At 41.8% G+C, this 21,058-nt stretch overlaps 1 protein-coding gene across 4 annotated transcripts in view; it reads right to left on the minus strand.

Moving 5' to 3' along the window:
* LOC137320233 (protein MTSS 1-like) overlaps positions 1-21,058 on the minus strand; it is a 169,992-nt gene that overhangs the window by 133,884 nt on the left and 15,050 nt on the right. The gene's annotated exons all lie outside the window — the stretch shown is intronic.

The following is a 21,058-nucleotide window of genomic DNA, read 5'->3' on the forward strand; positions in this document are numbered from 1 at the left end:
TTTCTGCCTCTCTCTGTGTTTTTTTTTCTCTGTTTTTTTTTCCCTGTTTGTTTTTTTGTTGAATGTGTATTCGGAGGTTCTGCAGGTAACACCTCTCTGTCTGAACACGGTGATTGCCTTGGCAACGGGCAGTTGCAGGGGCAGTCTGTAAACACCATGTATTATTGTTCAATATGTATAAATGCGTAGGCTTCAAGGAGATCTTGAAACATTTGCCTGAGGAAGGAGAAAATCTCCGAAAGCTTGTGAATTTAAAATAAAATTGCTGGACTATAACTTGGTGTTGTAAAATTGTTTACAACTAAATCATGGCATAGCTATGGTAATTTTTGACTTTGCAAAGTAACAATCTACAGTAATTACGTCTGACTACTAGGTGGTCCATTATTTGCTTGTACCCAGAGATAATTACTATAGATTGCAAGGCAAGTTAAGCACATGATCAGAGTAATGGTCAGCAGTGTGAATTTTTTTTTAAAAACCATCTACTTCTGTTCCAGGACCAGTTCTGTTTCAGACACTATGGCCCCAATATTAACGGGGAGGCAGGCAAGGTGCGGGGAAGGCCGAAATCAGCCGAATAACCAGGCGAGGTCGGGGATGAGAGGTCCTGCCAATCTTAATGGCAAGGCCACATTAACATATTACAGGGCCGCCTCTGGCCAAATGATTAGCTTGGCTGGTGGGCAGGAGGGAACACTAGCCTTGGGAAGGGTCCCTGGCACTGGGAAGGGAGCTCCGGCCGGCAATCAGGAGGGCTGGCAATCAGGACTGGGGGAAGATCGAAGGCTTTCTTAAGGGGCCGGGGTGGGGGTGGGGGAGCACGGCCACTCCTCCTGGCCCACAAGGAGAGCTGTAAGAGCCACTTACCTACTTACCTTGGAGTCGGCAGCTCCCGCCTTGGAACAGCTGCCAGGAATCCCACAAGTCGGGCCTCCCCCTCACGAACTATTAAATTTAAGTTGCGGAGCTGAATATGTCATCAGGCCACGACTTTGGTACGTTAATTAGGCTCCCGTCTGCCTTTTGCGGGACTCTCGTCTATGGCCTGATTCCAGCACTTTAAAATTTAAAAGGGGTGGGAATGGGGTAGGGTTGCCCGATGCTGATATTTTAACCCCCTCCCCCCCAATCCCGACGGTCAAGGGTGGGGGGGTGGGTTAAAATCAAGGCCTGTGGAACTGTACACCTTCACTTGAATATCAAAAGTATTTTTTTTAATAAAAAAAGAGCATGTATTAAACTAAATATACAATTTAGTAATAACTTGTGGAAAAGCCTATTTCACCTCTGAGTAAAAGTAAATATAATGTGAACAGATTACTATTTTATGCAATAGATTGTAAAAAATGCACAGAAGTTGTACATTCAATAATTTATTTTCTTCAAAATGAAAATGTAAACATAAATTTCAGAAATAAATACCACTATTATTTAAAGTGATTAGCCTTTAGTTAATTCATGTACATCACTTTGTTTTGTTATGGGCATGTGCTCTCATGTTACTCAACCATATATTCCTATGCAAGTTTGTTTGGACCACTCATGTTGAAGTACAATATATTTGTAAACAATTTTACAACACCAAGTTATAGTCCAGCAATTTTATTTTAAATTCACAAGCTTTCGGAGATTTTCTCCTTCCTCAGGCAAATGTTTCAAGATCTCCTTGAAGCCTACGCATTTATACATATTGAACAATAATAAATGGTGTTTACAGACTGCCCCTGCAACTGCCCGTTGCCAAGGCAATCACCGTGTTCAGACAGAGAGGTGTTACCTGCAGAACCTCCGAATACACATTCAATAAAAAAACAAACAGGGAAAAAAAAAGAGAAAAAAAAAACACAGAGAGAGGCAGAAACATCCGGAAGGCAGAGAGAGCCAGCAAATGACCCATTATATTAAAAACAGATAACATTTGTTCGCTGGTGGGGTAACGTGTAGCGTGACATGAACCCAAGATCCCGGTTGAGGCCGTCCTCATGGGTGCGGAACTTGGCTATCAATTTCTGCTCGACGATTTTGCGTTGTCGTGTGTCTCGAAGGCCGCCTTGGAGTACGCTTACCCGAAGGTCGGTGGATGAATGTCCATGACTGCTGAAGTGTTCCCCGACTGGGAGGGAACCCTCCTGTTTGGCGATTGTTGCGCGGTGTCCGTTCATCCGTTGTCGCAGCGTCTGCATGGTCTCGCCAATGTACCATGCTCTGGGGCATCCTTTCCTGCAACGTATGAGGTAGACAACGTTGGCTGAGTCACAGGAGTATGAACCATGCACCTGGTGGGTGGTGTCATCTCGTGTGATGGTGGTATCTGTGTCGATGATCTGGCATGTCTTGCAGAGGTTACCGTGGCAGGGTTGTGTGGCGTCGTGGACGCTGTTCTCTTGAAAGCTAGGTAGTTTGCTGCGAACGATGGTCTGTTTGAGGTTGGGTGGCTGTTTAAAGGCGAGTAGTGGAGGTGTGGGGATGGCCATAGCGAGGTGTTTGTCCTCATTGATGACATGTTGAAGGCTGCGGAGAACAGGGCGTAGTTTCTCCGCTCCGGGGAAGTACTGGACGACAAAGGGTACTCTGTTGGTTGCGTCCCGTGTTAGTCTCCTGAGGAGGTCTATGCGATTTTTTGCTGTGGCCCGTCGGAACTGTCGATCGATGAGTCGAGCGTCATATCCCGTTCTTACTAGGGCGTCTTTCAGCGTCTGTAGGTGTCCATCGCGTTCCTCCTCGTCTGAGCAGACCCTGTGTATTCGCAGGGCCTGTCCATAGGGGATGGCCTCTTTGACGTGGTTAGGGTGGAAGCTGGAAAAGTGGAGCATCGTGAGGTTGTCCGTGGGCTTGCGGTAGAGTGAGGTGCTGAGGTGCCCGTCTTTGATGGAGATTCGTGTGTCCAAGAAAGAAACTGATTCTGAGGAGTAGTCCATGGTGAGCTTGATGGTGGGATGGAACTTGTTGATGTTATCGTGTAGTCTCTTTAGTGATTCCTTGCCGTGGGTCCATAGAAAGAAAATGTCGTTATATTTGTTATGTGTCATAAAGCTTTTTTCTCAAAAGGCGAGAAAACTGCAGTGAACAATGCTCTCATCTCCAAACTATACTGCTGAGGTGGAAATTTTGCTTTTAATAGACATTCATGAGCCTTTCCTCCCCTCCCCCCCGCCACCCTCCCAAACTAGTTTCATTAACAATTACTCTCGCAAGCAAAGCAGATTTCTTACTTCCACTCCATTCAACCCTTCCAGAGGCCGAGATCTGTGGCACTGAACAAGCATCACTAACATTAAGTCAAAGTAAGGGGCAAGAGAGAAAGACTATGAACTATGCTTTGGCTGCTGACGAATTCAACTGTTGCTATCCTTAATCTAAACTTGACATCTGATAAAAGCTTCCCCTATAAATCCTTCAAACTAAATACCATAAACGGCCAATTCAGCGTGGTCTCACCTGAATAAGCCACAAAGATTCCAGTAAATCAGTTAACTATGACGGCGTTCTTTAATTTTCTAGTTGTAGTCACGAAAGGTTTAACAAAACAAGGACCCACAGCCATGTAGGGAGATGTACTTCACATCTAACGTTTTCTTCAAAAAAATGGTTTGTTCTACTTTGGATGTGGACAAGATAAAGCAATTTTCCACATGAACAATCTCATACCATTTGAATGATACCTACCTGATCATCAAGTCATGTCCTACACAGGAAACATTGCTCTTTTAACCACAAAAGTCCAACCAGATTTTAAACATGTTAACAGCACATGACACATACAAACTTTGAGCATGATTTTTACATGGAGCCAAGCGGGAAGGGAGCCGGGAAAGTGGGGGGGGGGGGGGGGGGGGGAGGGGGAGAGGGAGGGAGGGAGGGAGGGAGAGATAATCTGATGCGAACCCTGCAAGTAAAGTTGGCGTAATTGAGGGCAATAAATTTTACTTCCGGATTTTGCGCCCTAGCCTGATTGTTCAATTGGAGCCAACACTACTTTGTACATGGAAGAGCAAGTGTTACAATTTTACACAAAATACTTCATTCTATTGGGGTTTTACTCCTTTTTAAATCCATTATGACAGATATCGCAAAATAAGTACGACCGTATCCCGACAAGTTACAACATCTAAAAGGACTGTTAAATAGCCGGGGTTTCACTCACAAAGCATCCAAAGCCCCAATCTCTCACAACAATTTGTTTTACACAAGTACAGTTTTGAAACAGTGCTCATGTACAAATATTTATATAAAATGTTCCTGCTGTACTCTGCATCAGAATGGCCAGGACAAATTTCCCCCCGAAGAAATGGCTTGTCCAGATTCTTTTTCCTGAGCCTAGGGATTGAGCACAGGCAAGAGAATATGACCAAATGTGGATAGCTTATAGGTGCGAACTTATACCCCCATACAATCTATTGCAACAGAAAGGGAGCTTACAATAATTTTGACAGGGATTTCAATGTTTCAAACAATCCACTAGCCACTAGCCACTAAAATTAAAGCCTCCACACAAAGTGAAGGTGTTTTACACTTATCTCACAAGCAGATTGTCTTGTTCTGCCAGGTCAGACTAACTGAACATTTATATAGTGAAACACCCCCTCCCCTGGCTTACAAAAGGTTGCTTTCGTTATACTGAATAAAAGCAGATATTGTACAAATTAGGTTTCAAAAGGGGAAGGGAGCAGAAAACAAATATGGAATCCTTTTGCTTAAGTAGACACATGACCATTGTTCCCTGGAGTTCATAAATGCAGACTTTAAAAAAAATGTATTTCTTGCCAATTCTTCCCATTTCCTCTCCTGAAGGCATTGATTCCTTGCTGGGGTATGGTTCCATGGATATCAGTCATACTCCAATACCTTGTTCAAGTGGCCATTACTTATGCACAAGCCTCACTGGCGAAGGGCTGGTAAACTATTTTCTGTGCAGGACAACACAGTTGAGTCTGACTCTGTCCTTACTTGACGTCCACTTTTGGAAGAGTGCAAAGCCTGTACAATTTTTTTCCACCTTCCCTATCCAAGGGCACTGAGATCACTGATCCAGCAAAGATTAGCTAAGGGCAGTGACTACAGATCGAACGTGGGACCTTCCTGGTCCTTATGGCTCAACTACTCTCCGGATAAACTTCCAAAGCCATGCCAGGAAAAGAGGAAAGAATCTTACAAATGTTTTTCCTGAATTTTTGGATTTCCACAGTATGAGGGATTGCAATCACATTCGGGTGAAAACACTTCCAGGCTCCAGATGCTTTTTGCTATCCCATATTCAATCTATGCCAAGATTCCAAAGATGTTTCCATATACCCACAGCAGATGGTACTTATCAGCTTGGAAAGAAAGCTGTCCTCTCAGCATTTACTCTCATATTCTATTTAAGGGACAAGTCTGGCACTTGTTTAGTTGTGTGGAGCCAGCTGGCTTTTTTCATTTTATATCACAGGAGTCAAAGTTGAACATGCAACACAGATACTCTACTCTCTCTCTTTTGTTGCTCGACACACCCTCACAATAAAGATGAGTTTGAACATGGTGAATTTAGTGCAGCATTACGGTATACCTCAAGAGATCAACCTGTTACATTTATTTATTAAATACCAAATTGCATAATTTGCCAATCTTTAGTTTTAGATATCTCACTTATAGCTCCTGAATTGTGCTCCAAAGTGGAGCAGAACACGGATGTGGCACAATTCTGATATGGGAAAAGGATATGAACTCCATATAATTTATACCCAAGAACTAGAATTATATTTCAGGGAGTGACAACTCCATTTGAAAGATTTCCAAATAAAATGTTGGCTCTTATCAATACCCTCATTCACTATTTAACAGAAAAATGAAGTGTCAGTGATATTCGATAAAGACATAGCAGTCAGTCAAGAAAATGTTACAGTCTTATACATTGAACCACATTTGAAAACAATAAAATGAACTGGGTGCAGTGGCATAAAAATGTAAATGGTCAAATATCATCTAAAAGACGAGACCGCCGGCAGTGCAGCACACCTTCAGCACGGCACTGGAGTGTCAGCCTAGACTTGGTGCTCAAATCTCTGGTTTTGGACTTGAATCCACAACCTTCTGACTCAGTCGTGAGAATACTACCACAGAGCCAAAGCTGACACTTGGACGTAACAAACTTGTAAAATCCTTAACAATGGCATAGACATCAATGGAGTCATTACTGGATGTAACGTTGCACAGAAACATAGCACATTTATAGGCTACAGTAATAAAACAAAAAGCCACGAATACCACCAAAAGAGGGGTTTCCTGCAGGTGCCTTCAAAGGCAGTGCTGTCTCAGAGCAAAGTAAAAGAATCAACTTGTCAAAAGCAGCCACGGTTTCTGTCTAAGCAGGCAGCTTTGTGTTATTTCGACCAATGCTGATTCTACCATCTAATATAAACATGGTGGCGTCCTGGGCCCTGAGCTGTTATTGCAATAATAAAATGGCTCTTGCCTGACAGACAGATATACAAAAAGGTCACAAAGTTGCAAGTTCTGCATCAGGGTCAGGTAAATGTTTAACCTAATGCAAATAAGTATGGGTCAACAGGATAAACAGACAAGTTGAGAAACCACCATCACTTTAGCAGGATTCAGGAAAAGATTCTCACCATACCTTTGGATGCCACCTGCACAAAGATGAACCTCGTGCCTCCATTACACCTACAATACAAGGTGCTTTTTACACTACAGCAGTGCATCCGATGGCAGATACATGATTCTCCCTCCATCCACTGCATTCCTAAGCATACAGTGAACAGAATTCATCAGGGAATTGATCAGATCAACTGCTTCCTGATCAAGCATAAATGCAAAGTAGCTGTGCCAAATTTTTTTTTTGAAAATTGCATAGTTCCACTCTTTCAGTCAAATGGCATCCTTCATTTCAGACATAACAACTCTGGCACATTTTGGTTTATTTAATTTTTTTTTTGAAATTTTTTTTTAAAAAATTCAAAGTCTGTGATTCGGGGAAGCTGTGAAACTCCTAAACACTACTCAGGCATCCAACGAAGGTGATGTCCACCATCACCAGACTTAAGTCCAGTCTTGATCATTTGGCAGAATGTCTCATCACCGGAAATGACCAACAGGCACCAGGATGTAGTTTGGTTCGTAGTGAGAAAGGCCCTTTCAGTGCTGTCTTTTCAACACGCACGGAATCAGTGCCACCACAAGTTGTCCTTGAGGCTGTGGCAGGGACAAGACCGTCATCCACCTCCTGGTGGACTGCCCCCTCGTGCAGGTGCTTTGGTATCTGTGCGGGACGCAGACCGAGACAGATATCAACTACTGTTGGAAGACCATCAGCTCAGTGAAAGAGGCCCTTTGGTCCACCCAAAGCCTGCTGGTCTTCCAGTTGAAGGAGCTGTCCACGACCAAGTGTTGCCGATTGGTCCACGAGTATGTGTTGCAGGACACAGTGAAGCAAGGTGTGGTCTACGCAAAGGCTTTATGGGGAAAGGCCACCATGTAAGGCCATCCCACTTGGCATTGTATAGAATGTTTTAGAAGATATGTACTGTGTTTTGAATTGTAATGACGGGATCGGAGTGCGTACAATCCGTATTGTACTGTTTTGAATTGTAATTGCGTATTTACAATGAGTTGTGTGTATTCTTAAATTTTATGAAATAAATTATATTTTGAAATTTTAAAAAATCATTTTGGTGCTGCGAAAGTAAAAAAGCAACAGTGACATATGGAGATGTTCATCCCTGCACAGGAATTTAAAACTTACAGCACTTCTATACACGGCGTTTTAATTTAGATTCCAAGAGACTGGCGTCCATAAGTCAATTCCTGCATTTTCACTGCTAAATCCAATTCCCTTATTCTAGCTGCAGACTCAGACACAGTTTTTTTTTGTGGGTCTAAGAGTCTGCTGCTAGGAAAGGGGAGTCAGATTTAAAAGTGTAAACACCAAGAGCTGGTTAATGGGGCACCAGTGTCCTGGAATCAATGGCAATATAAAGCACCTATAAAGTTAAGCACATAATTTAATGCAGGCAAGAAAACTAATTTGCCCATACAGAATGGTTACATAGATACATACCGTCTATCCCCAACAAGATGCGGGGTCAGCTGTTGGAGCTGTGGGTTTGTGCTTAACATGACAAATGTCTTTTGATCAGTAAGTACAATGTCAAGTTATAGTCCAGCAATTTTATTTTAAATTCACAAGCTTTCGGAGATTCTCTCCTTCCTCAGGTAAATGTTCAGGATCTCCTTGAAGCCTACGCATTTATACATATTGAATAATACATGGTGTTTACAGACTGCCCCTGCAACTGCCCGTTGCCAAGGCAATCACCGTGTTCAGACAGAGAGGTGTCACCTGCAGAACCCCCGAATACACATTCAACAAAAAAACAAACAGGGAAAAAAAACAGAGAAAAAAAAAACACAGAGAGAGACAGAAACATCCGGAAGGCAGAGAGAGCCAGCAAATGACCCATTATATTAAAAACAGATAACATTTGTTCGCTGGTGGGGTAACGTGTAGCGTGACATGAACCCAAGATCCCGGTTGAGGCCGTCCTCATGGGTGCGGAACTTGGCTATCAATTTCTGCTCGACGATTTTGCGTTGTCGTGTGTCTCGAAGGCCGCCTTGGAGTACGCTTACCCGAAGGTCATGGACATTCATCCACCGACCTTCGGGTAAGCGTACTCCAAGGCGGCCTTCGAGACACACGACAACGCAAAATCGTCGAGCAGAAATTGATAGCCAAGTTCCGCACCCATGAGGACGGCCTCAACCGGGATCTTGGGTTCATGTCACGCTACACGTTACCCCACCAGCGAACAAATGTTATCTGTTTTTAATATAATGGGTCATTTGCTGGCTCTCTCTGCCTTCCGGATGTTTCTGCCTCTCTCTGTGTTTTTTTTTTCTCTGTTTTTTTTCCCTGTTTGTTTTTTTGTTGAATGTGTATTCGGGGGTTCTGCAGGTGACACCTCTCTGTCTGAACACGGTGATTGCCTTGGCAACGGGCAGTTGCAGGGGCAGTCTGTAAACACCATGTATTATTCAATATGTATAAATGCGTAGGCTTCAAGGAGATCCTGAACATTTACCTGAGGAAGGAGAGAATCTCCGAAAGCTTGTGAATTTAAAATAAAATTGCTGGACTATAACTTGGTGTTGTAAAATTGTTTACAATTGTCAACCCCAGTCCATCACCGGCATCTCCACATCATAAGTACAATGTGACAATGACAAGCTTTATTCAACATTTGTGGTTTTGACTAAGCTTGGGGCAAACAGGTTTTCAGCTGTGGGCCAAAACCCAACACTTGAGGTTTTAAAGCAGCACGAGCACTCCAAACAGACTACACAACTGTCTAGATACTGTGTGCAAATGTCAGCAGTTAAATAAGTAAAACAGTGGAAGTCAGTTCACTTCTCCCACATAAATACGGCGCTTCTCCTTTATATTGAAGCAGCTTCTTCCAGACAGAACAGTGGTGCTCCATAAGCAGCAAACTGAAGAGATGTTAATTGGTGAGACTAACTTATTTGCTCTGTCACCTGAAATGTAGCAGTGAGACATCTCAATAACCAGCTGAATTTATCACCAGACCTATTGATAGGTTAGATAAACCAAAATGCAAACCTGGGGATCAGTGCCTGCAACTGTCCAGATAGAGGAAAGCAATTCACCATCAGGGTCATCAAGTAGCCATATACCAATGCAATATTTAGAACTTTCTAAATATTCTTTCAAGAACTACTCCTTCAATGCAATGGTTTTGATCCCTGATGTTTAAGACATGCTCACAGACTAAATGGCTAGAATTCATATGATAACTTAAATGGTGCCATTGCAGTCGCCTTCTGAAGCACAAGTCTTGGACAGCTAGTGGCGACACCAAAGTAAATTTGCCAGATATTCCAAGACTTATGTTTTTTAAAAACTGGCTCTACGTTAAATACAAGTTTGCTCTGGTGTTGTTGCCGCTGAGCGTGACCCACAGATTGGGAGCCAGCACCGCTACCAACAAAAACTGTCCATTGACTGGGTCAACTTGCTAGAAAGGAGCTGAAAGGTAGCTGCAGAGATCTAAATGAAATGAATGCTGAAGCAATAAAAACACACACATTTACGACTATGCATATGGATTTTAGTGGATTGTTTGAAGCTCTAAATTACATCTTAATAAGCAATACCTTAATATCCTATTTATATCACAGCTCTGCCTCCACCGTCTGCCTTTCGCTCCTTTCTAACAAGATGCTCAGTCAACATTGGAAACTGCTCAGATATATACTGGAAATGGGGTAGAAGTAATTTGTGACTAGGACATTAATTTCATAGCACACTTGAGACTTTGATAGGTCCAAACACCCATACACTTTCATTGTGGACTGAAGCTTTCAAACACAAAAACATGATTGGAATGCTTAACTTTTGCACTTTCCAACAAGTTACAGTGGCTCCACATTAAATGCATGATTGAGTCCTACTCAAGCCCCAGAATGTGAGCACAGAATGAAAGCTAATACTGCAATAAGGGAGTACTACTTTGTTGGAAGTGATGTCCCTTGGTTGAGACATTAAACCAAAGCCCATTTGGTAGACAAATATCCTGTGATACTACTCAAAAGGTAGGAACTTCTGGCTAACATTCTTCCCTCAACCAGTACCAAAAACAGATTAACCACTATGCATGTCACTGCTGTTAGTGGGATCTTGCTATGTACAAAATGCTTACCACATTTGCCTACATAACAGTTACTAAACTTCAAAGTAATTCATTACAAAGAGGTTTGAGTTGTTTCTGAAAGATACAGTAAGGAGTTATATATAACTGCAAGTCTTTTATTCCCCCTGAACAACAGTCCTGTCAATGCTGGGAGGATATTGAAGTGATTTTAAAATATAGTTGAGAAGAGTCTAGTTCTCAGCGTTTGTACATTTTAAATATTGCATAAGGTTCCCTTAATACTGACCAGTATATGTAATTAGTAATAGTAAATAATACTGAAAATTTTGGTTCCAGCTGGGCAATCTTGAATGGAGTGCTCAGTTCTGAAATGGAAGTACCGTATGCCAAACAAAACCATTTGCCTTCTGTAAAGTTCAATCCGCTCTTGACCAATAGTGAAGGATTTACGATTGAAAAGAACAGAAAGCAAACACTGCCCTGCTGATCCCACTTCTATCAGTGTCTAGCATGAAAAAGTCACCATCCCAGCTTCTGGCTAGAGAACGACATGCAAGGCAAACTGGCTCTTTCCAAACAAGACATTAGTAATGCATAATTATGTAATCTAACATTAATACCAACAATTTTTGCACTACCAAGCCCCAATTTAATACTGCCCATATTGTGTATTGATTACTGATCAATTTTTATTTTGATGAAACAAACCAATCCCTTGGTGACAGCCATCCCACAACAATTTTTGGTGCTGCAAGGCTTAATGGCCATTTACATTACAAAGGCGAAATCGTGAAAGAGTGGCCCAAGAGCACTAGCCCCTGAATTTACTTTTAAATCGTGCGGCCGGTCTCCCTGGGAGCCAGCAGCGAAGGGTAAATGCAGTTGCAGGCTGATTGTGACATCAGGCCACTAGGCATACATGGAGCATCAACATCAATGCAAAGTTAACAGACATATGTGATGATTTAACTACAGTGGGGCATTTGCTAGATCTAGCTGGACTGACGACAGCCAGGAAGATTCAATAGGTGACACGTCCGCCTTACCACTAGTCTAAAAAATATACATTTGGCAGGAATATGCTGATGTGCGTGCCAGCTGCAGGAGATCCGTACTAAAGGAACTGCTGTTGAAAAGCAATATGAAAGCATCTCAGGAGTCAACACATACCCCTTGCTGACTGAAAGCAGTACAAGAAGAAGCCTGGAAGCTGGATATCAGTCCTTTCAGCTGGGGAACACAGCAGTCATCTTAAGTTATGGGAATAAAATATTCAGCAACAAACATTTCTAGTTCTGGGTGTTTTCTTTTGCACCGAGCTAAGTAATGTCAATGTGGCAGGATGGAACGTTTTCCTATTTTGTGAACCAATATTCAGTATCAAGCATGCTCGGGTCAAATAAAACACAGCTAATTGCAGAGTAATACATCCTTTACTTTTTCTTCCAGCCCAAACAAAATATCTAAATCATCTACTTTTAAGCCTTCAAAATGATAATCAGCTTGTAACTGTGAAGTTGATGCATATATTACTCTGAGTCACAACACGAAAGTACCTCATGTTGCAAAATGCTGATGTTCAATAACTACCAAGGAATTAAAAGCAATGCCTTATAAATTAAAAGGTTTATTCTTCACTATTCTTGAACAGCCCCTTAATGCGCAATTTTGTGGACCCAAATTCAATCCACCATTAATGAAAGAAAAGGAAACAAAAAAAATTGGAAAAAAGTCCCACAGCATCACCATAAACTGGCACATGATCATGTTCCCATAGCAACCAATGTCCCTAGTTCCCACTGCACATGTAATGAACATTCTTAGCAGTGTATCTGACAGGCTATCAGCTCCAACCAGCCATTGCAGAATATGGAAGATTTTGCAGCTTGTGCAAGTGTTAAGCTATTTCTGATGCTGCCACTCAGTTAAGATTTATTGTATTCATCCACTGCAATAAAATGCATCAGACCAAAGACGATATATGCCTAGGCCACGTAACTTGGTTTAAAATCACGGCACAATCTGATTGTTTGCCTTCCAACCGGTCGCCTTACAGTTGGCAGGCTCACCGTCTCCCACTGCAGCACTAGTTTTGTGCCCTGTTGGCATGTGACGCGATCAAATCATCAGAAAGGAGACAATCAGGATGCTGGCAACTGCAGACAGCTCTGTGTGCAGCTGCAATACTCCATTTGCCACCTTGTTTTTTTGTGACTCAGCATATTAGGTTTTGGGGATAAGTATCTTGCTGAGCAAGACAGGGTGAAATAACTATTCGATGCAAGCTTTTGTTCAAAAAGTCAGGATCACCTATGGCTCGTCAAGTTCTGCAAAGCCTAGAATTACTTTTGATAGTCAATATTCGTATCTCAATTTTGCGTAATAGTTGAAATAAGTTTAAAAAAAACTTAAGTCACTCATCTACAAAATCCTCTAATATTGCTGATCTTGCTTACTACCACTGCCTATACCACAAATTAACTTTTGCAAAGCAGCATTTAGCATTTGTAGTTTCCCCCTTCCGCTGTTCACGTCACTCCCTCTTTGCAGCACAGCACTTCCAAAAGATGGCAAAAAATATAGCTGCTACAACCAGCCTGATGAACTCTATCACCTGTTTTGACCACAGTGTAAGCGGTTTTCAGAAGGAATTAACTAACTATAGTTCCTTATGACTGGAAATTACACTTAAAAATAAATTTTAAAGCTTTAAAAAAAATTGTCCAAGTATCAACAGCTGCAAAAGTTATTCAAGGGAAGAAAATGAAGATAGTTTTCCACTCAATGAGGGTTATAATGCAGACAACTCGAAAAACAATTCAACTGCAATAGGTACAGAACAATAATTAATAGATTTTTTTGCTTTCTTTTAGCTGCAATGGGCTTTGCTTTGACCCCCATTTTATGTTTCTTCTGCCTCAAAACTTTTTGTAAACAGTCAAATGTTTTTTCTGGCATCACAAAAAATATAGGCACACAGGAAGCAAATTATCCCAATTTTATTGTTTAGTTCCTGTTCACTAACAAGCCATTTGGCTTCCATAGTGCCACTTGTGGGTGAGACCAAAATTAGGGACCATAAATATGATAGTCACTAATAAATCCAATAGGGAATTCAGGAAAAACTTCTTTACCCAGAGAATGGTTAGAATGCGGAACTCGCTACCATAAGGAGTAGCTGAGACGAATAGCATAGATGCATTTAAGGGCAAGCAAGAGGGAGAAAGGAATAGTAGGTTATGCTGATAGGGTTAGATGAAGATGGGAGGAGGCTCGTGTGGAGCATAAACACTGACATGAACCAATTGGGCCAAATGGCATGTTTCTGTGCTGTACATTCTATGTAATTCTACGCAAGATGCCATCTTCCATGCTATTGCTAACAGACACTCTCCGTCAATTACAGTTTCCTAACCTATAAAGGCCACGTAAACTTGTATTTATTTTAATTCTCGGGTCGTGAGCTATGCTGGCAAGGCTTCATTTCAGCTGCCCATCCCCAGTTGCCGAGTAGGTGGTGCTGGGCCTTCTCCTTAAACTGCTGCAGTTCCTGTGGTGATGGTGCTCCCACAGTGGTGTCAGGTAGGCAATTCCAGCATTTTGACCCAGCAACAAGAAAGGTATGTTGGTATGAGGGAGGATGGTGTGTTACTTGAAGGCAATTGTGCTCTCATGATATTGTTGCTCTTGTCCTTCTTGGTGGTAGTGGCCTCAGGGCTGGGAGATGCTGTTGAAGCAAGCTTGGAGAGTTACTGCTGTCCATCCTGCAATTAATACATACTCCAGCGATATTGTTCCAGTGATAGAGGGGCTAGATGGGGTCCAATGGCAGGGTCGCTGATCAAGCAGGCTACTGCATCCTGGATGGTATTGAGCTTCTTAAGCATTGTTGCAGCTGTACCCATGCAGACAAGTCACAAGTATTCCATCACACTCCTGACTTAAGCCCATAGATGTTAGGAGGTGAGCCACTCATCGCAGAGTACCCAGCCTCTGCAGCCACACTGTTGAAATGGCTGATCCAGTTCAGCTTCTGGTCAATGATAACCACATGATATTGGGGTCTCACTGAAGATCAGAGGGGAAGTTGGGCTTTTTCTTGTTGGAGAAGACACCTGTGGCACAAATGTTACCTGCCATTCATTAGCCTAAACCTGGATGCTAGCCAGGTCCTGTTGTAGGCTGGCATGGGCCGTTTCATTATTGGAGGATTTGTGATTGGAGTTTAACAATGTAGAATCATCAACAAACAATCTCATTGATGAAGTAGCTGGAGATGGTTGGGCTGAGGACACTTCTCCGAGGAACTCTGGCAGCAATGTCCCTGGGGCTGTGACGAGTGGCCTCCGACAACCACAATGATCTTTCTTTGTGTCAGGTAGAACTACAGACACTGAAATATTTTCCCCTTGACTCCCCAATGACTTCAGTTGCTAGGGCTCCTTGGTGTCATATTTGGACGAATGCTGCCTTCATGTTGAGAGCAGCTACTCTCATCTCTCCTCTGGCAGTCTGCTCTTGCATCCACATCTGAATCGAGGCTGCGACGAGGTCTGAAGCAGAGCATTTCTGGTAAAATCCGAATTGAATGCCAACAAACAAGTTACTGGTGAGTAGGTGTGATTCAATAGCATTGTTTGAGTCATTTCCATCACATTCCTGTTGATTGCTACAAGGCTGATAAAGCAATGGTTATGGGACTGCTTAGCTTGGACAACAGCCTGCTGCATTCTGCCTTAGCTTGCAGGTAGCCCTGTGTTGTAGCTTCATTAAAATGGTATCTCATTCTAAGGTACAACTGCAAATATTATTTATTCTCTCCCTCAAAACAAAGTCTACTGGACTTTCAATCAGGAGACTGAATAATACACATCCTTTACATGTACCACATGGAAAATAAAAAGGCTGGACAGCTACAAGTTTGGAGCAGAATTAATGAGGAAAAGTCTTAAGGACCCTTCAGATGCCCAACATTGTGCCAAGGCTTAATGTCAGCCAAATTTTTAATAATCTTCACTCCTCTCCCAAGAATGTATTAAATTTTCTCCTTCCAAGTTCATATCTTGCATACTGTTTAGCACACAGGAAAAGGACGATTTACTGAAAGATATGTAGTCTCCTCAAACCCAAGGGAGCAGTTTTAGCAAAAAATACATCAGTATTTTCTCAAGATAGTCACCATCTTTTACATATTTTATAAAAAGTCTGACCATCTAAACTGATCCAAACTTAAACGCAAGTCATGAATAAATTCAAAAGCAGTTGACAATTACGCAAACAGCAGCCTGTGCCTTTTTAGATCATTGTAAACAATTTTACAACACCAAGTTATAGTCCAACGATTTTATTTGAAATCTACAAGCTTTCGGAGGCTTCCTCCTTCCTCAGGTAAATTCCACATTTACCTGAGGAAGGAGGAAGCCTCCGAAAGCTTGTAGATTTCAAATAAAATCGTTGGACTATAACTTGGTGTTGTAAAATTGTTTACAATTGTCAACCCCAGTCCATCACCGGCATCGCCACATCATTTTTAGATCATAGCAATACTCATAAAAGCAGATTTACAAGTCTAAAATACATTCCTGATATTTTAACCACAAAGCCTAATAAGAACATAAGAATATAAGAAATAGGAGCAGGAGTAGGCCGTACGGCCCCTAGAGCCTGCTTTGCCATTCAAGCTGATCTTTGACCTCAATTCTACTTTCCCGCCCGATCCCCAAATCCCTCGATTCCCCCAGAGTCCAAAAATCTATCTCAGCCTTGAATATACTCAACAGCTCAGCATCCACAGCCTTCTGGGGTAGAGAATTCCAAAGATTGATAACCCTGAGTGAAGAAATTCCTCATCTAAGTCTTAAATGGCTGACCCTTATCCTGAGACTATGCCCCCTAGTTCCAGACTCTCCAGCCAGGGGAACCAGTCTCTCAGTATCTACCCTGTCAATCCATCTCAGAATCTTATATGTTTCAATGAGATCACCTCTCATTCTTCTAAATTCCAGAGAGTATCGGCCCATTCTACTCAATGAAGGGCTACTTGACATAATGGAAGTAGCAATTCTCTCATCACGCAAAACATTATGATCTGACTTGCTGAAAAGACCAATGTCCAATGTAGAGACTTGTACAACTTAAGCAGCACTGAGCTCTCCCTCAGCACATATTTTTTACAATGTACAGCAACTGTAGGGCCATATTAAATAGTCAACATACAGCTGCCAGAGGTCAAATAAAATCATAACAAAAAAAGGAAACAAGTGGGCTATTTTTAACAAAACTACCATTTATGATACAGGTGCACCCTACTTCCTGAAAGCTAATATAGTCAATAAATCACTGTGGGCAGCAGCTGTTGAAATCAACAGTAGCTGTTGAAATTAACAGTAAAATGAATCACCTCAAACTGGCCTTGCTTGAAAAAAACGAGTTACATACATTAAGATCACAGCCACTTTAATGCATCTAACAACAATATGGCTGACACAAAATAAATTTAGCACTCTCAGTGATAATGAAGTACTTTCATCAGCTACAAATATCAGGTCTCAAAAATCCCCCCTAATTCCAGCAGCCATAAGAGAAAGAGGAACAGAGATTAATGCGTGGACAGTTCCCTTTAGGCCAATTCAAGTTGACTATACTTTTAAGACAAATTAAAAAGAAAAAAAATCTCAGATTGAAATGAAGAAATGTCACTACAACATTTACTTTGTACTATTTCAGGCATAAGACCATCCAGAAGCAACACATCAGCACCATAACTATACCAATGCAACAACCTGACCTGTCAATAGTTGGTGAAATCCTGTGATCTGATTTGAGTTTAGGTATCAAACTATCCAAACAGAATCAAGAATTGAACTATTTACTAAAACTTTCACTGGCTTTCGATCACCAAGATAAAAACTCCAGGCTGGAGGTTCCAACTGAAGAGAACTTACAGCAGCAAGCACCACTGACAAGTAGCTATTCTCACAGTTTCTCTTTTACTGTTAACAAAAGAGATTCTGTCTAAAGTGGGCACCCACTATGAAATCAACCTCAATTCTATCCAGATTCTTCCAGAGGACACCCACTGTGAAATTTACACTCTGCCCAGAACAGACACCTATTTTAACATATGCCTGTAACTTTGCAGCTTTCCATGCCTCTGACTTGTAGAGAGGTGATCAGAAGCCACTGACAAGGTCATAAATTTATTTTGAAGGCAATATTCCAGGCTGGTTAGATTTAATGGGAATTACACAAAAGTGTTGCTATTTTTTTTAAAAAGAGAACTTTATAAAGGGATTGTTTAGGTTATATTTGAACATGCAGTCTTCAGTACTCCTTTAATTGGCTTCAAAGTATACAATGTACAAGAGACATCTCAAGGCCTCATGATGGCCTAGTGGGTAAACAAAGGAATAGCAGTAGGCCATTCAGCCCCTTGAGCCTGTTCCACTATTAAAATTAGATCACAGCTGATTTGTACCTCAATTCTATTTACCTACCTTTGCTCCACATCCCTCCCTAAAGACTCCATCCACTGTGGTATTAAGCCATACATACAAGAAGTATTTCTGGTTTGTGCTGAATTACTTGATCTTAGCAAAGACAGCAAGTCGAGAGATATAATGGGCCACTGCATTCCTGGGTCAGGGAGAAGAAAAAATAAAATCGTCCTGAATTCTTGCTCCCAATTGCTATCAATTGGCCCCTACTGAAATGTGGATGTCGGGTAAGAACCGGATCAGACTCCAATGTTATGCACTCAGTGGACAAGTAGCCTGCTAATACCTAGGCTCACACATGAAGAATGTCCACTGGGGTGAGGTACTGGTGCCCATGACACCATACTCCAGAGTCAGTGCCTTTCGAAGGGACAACTGGAACGAACAAAGTAATCTCCACACATGGCTAATGTGTTTATCACCTGTCCACTGTAAAAGGATAATTTACAATGGTGATACAGAAACAAATATCCATTTTTTAAAAAATTCACTCTCAGGATGTGGGCAACATTGGCAAAGCCACATTTATTGCTCCTCCCTGGTTGCCTTGAGGTGGTGGTGATGGGCCATCTCCTTGAACCACTGCAGCCCTTGTGGTGATGGGTGTTCTCAATATGGTGTTAGGTTGGAAATTCCAGGACAATGACCCAGCAACGATGAAGGAACGACATTTCATGCCCACACCAGGATGGTGTGCAACTTGAAGGGGAACTTGTAGGTGATGGTGATGCTGTGATATTGATGTTCTAGACCTTCACGGTGGCAAAGATTGCAGCAAGCATGCTGCTGAGGTAAGCTTGGTGAGTTACTGCAGTCCATTCTGTAAAAGGTACATACTGTAACTACAGTGCCCCAGTAGTGGAGGGAGTGGATAGTGAGTTCAGTGGCACTGCGGCCGATCAAGCAAACTGCTTTGTCCTGAATGACGTCCAGCTTCCCGAGCGCTGTTGCAGCTGCACTCATCCAGGTGAGTCATGAGTATTCCATCACGTTCCTATCTTAAGCTTTGTAGATGGTGGAGAAGTTTTGAGGGCTCAGGAGGTGACCCACTCGTCGCAGCGTATTCAGCCTCTTCCCTGCTTTTGTAACCACAATGTTGTCCGGCTGGTCAAGTTAAAGTTCTAGTCAACGGTGATTTTGAAGATGATGGTGGAAGATTCAGCATCGGTGGTCTCATTGTTGTACCTCGTGGTAGCTGCCAGGCATTTGTATGGCACAAATGTTAACTTCCACTTGTCCGCTCAAGCCTGAATGTTATTAGACCCTGTTGTAGGTTAACATGGGCTGCTTCGTTATTGGAGGTGTGAATGGAGCTGAACACTGTGGAATCGTCAGCAAGCAGCCCTACAGTTGACCTTCTGACAGAGGGAACATCATTGATGAAGCAGCTGAAAGTGGTTGAACTAATACTGCTTCCCTAAGAAACTCCTGCAACGATGACCTGGGGCTTCAATGGATGGCGTCTGACAACTACAACCATCTTCCTTTGTGTCAGGTACTGGGCAGGGCGGGGTCTTCCCTTTGACACCCATTGAGCTCAGTTTTGTTGGGCTCTTTGGTGTTATATTCAGTCGAATCTCATCTCCTCTGGCATTCAGCTCTTGCATCTATGTCTGGATTAAGGCTGTGATGAGGTCTGGAGCCGACTGGTACTGTCAGAACCCAAACTGAGGGCCAGTGAGCAGATTATTGGTGTGTAGATGCTGCTTGATACCACTATGACGACTCCAACACTTTACCGATGATCATGAGATGGCCGATAGCATGATAATTGGCTGTCTTAAATTTATCCTCTTTTTTTGTGGATAGGTCATAACAGGGCAATCTTCTACACTGTCAGGTAGATGCCATTATCATAGCTGTAGTGGAACAGCATAGCTAGGGAGTGACTATGACTAAATTGGTCGGCCACACTACAGCTGGGATATTATCAGGGCCCACAGCTTTTGTCGTGGCCACTGCAGTCACTTCTTGATGTCATGTGAAGTGAACCGAATTGGCTGAACTGGCGTCTGTGATGGTGGAGGAGGCAGAGTAGGATAGTCAACTCATTTGTCTCACATAGATATAGCAGGCAACCAAATGGACATCAATACAACCCCTTCCATCTTCAACATAGATCTACATAATCTCAACATTATTTTTGTTGCAATGTAAAATTTCTGAATCTTTTTTACATAAACCTGTAATAATGGATTTTGCTTTTGTAGTTTTCAAGTCTATATATATATATATATATAAAAGCTAAATTTCCTATAGTCCTAGGCTAAATTAAAACAGCACAATGGGCCAAGAGTCAATTTGTAAAACTGTCCATAAAAGCCAAAGTGCCTCCAAATGACTACATTAATTACGCTCACATTTTCCACACCAACACAAAAGGATATGCAACGGTTATCCCTGAGCCAATATCATGCACTGCAGGTGTTCATACAATGTGCTCTTCAGTCTTGAAAAGAACAAGAACAACTTTGAAACAAATTTTGGCTAAAATATCTATCAATTATGCAAAGCAAGGAGGTTTTTTTGTGAATAAATTGATTTTGGAAGACCTTAAAATGAATCACTCATTAAAGCCCAGTTTTTATCTTATTTAAATTCATACAGAATTAACAGTTAATAATATTAATCTTTATTACAACCTCTGGTATTTAAAATATTATTTTTATTTTTAACACCACTTTACCAAAACAAAAAGTGAAATAGCTTTGTCCTTTTTTGAACCATAATTTCAACCACATCACAGCTATCCTACAACATATGCTGTTCATATCTTGAAGCAGATAATGGGAAAATAATCCATGCTGTAATTGCAGTATTAACCAAGCAAAGCAGAAAATCAACTTATATGGAAGTACAGGACCCCGAATTCTTATACTAGTTACCCTTTAT

The sequence above is a fragment of the Heptranchias perlo genome, chromosome 3, assembly GCF_035084215.1.
Source record: "Heptranchias perlo isolate sHepPer1 chromosome 3, sHepPer1.hap1, whole genome shotgun sequence".
Lineage (NCBI taxonomy): Eukaryota > Metazoa > Chordata > Chondrichthyes > Hexanchiformes > Hexanchidae > Heptranchias > Heptranchias perlo.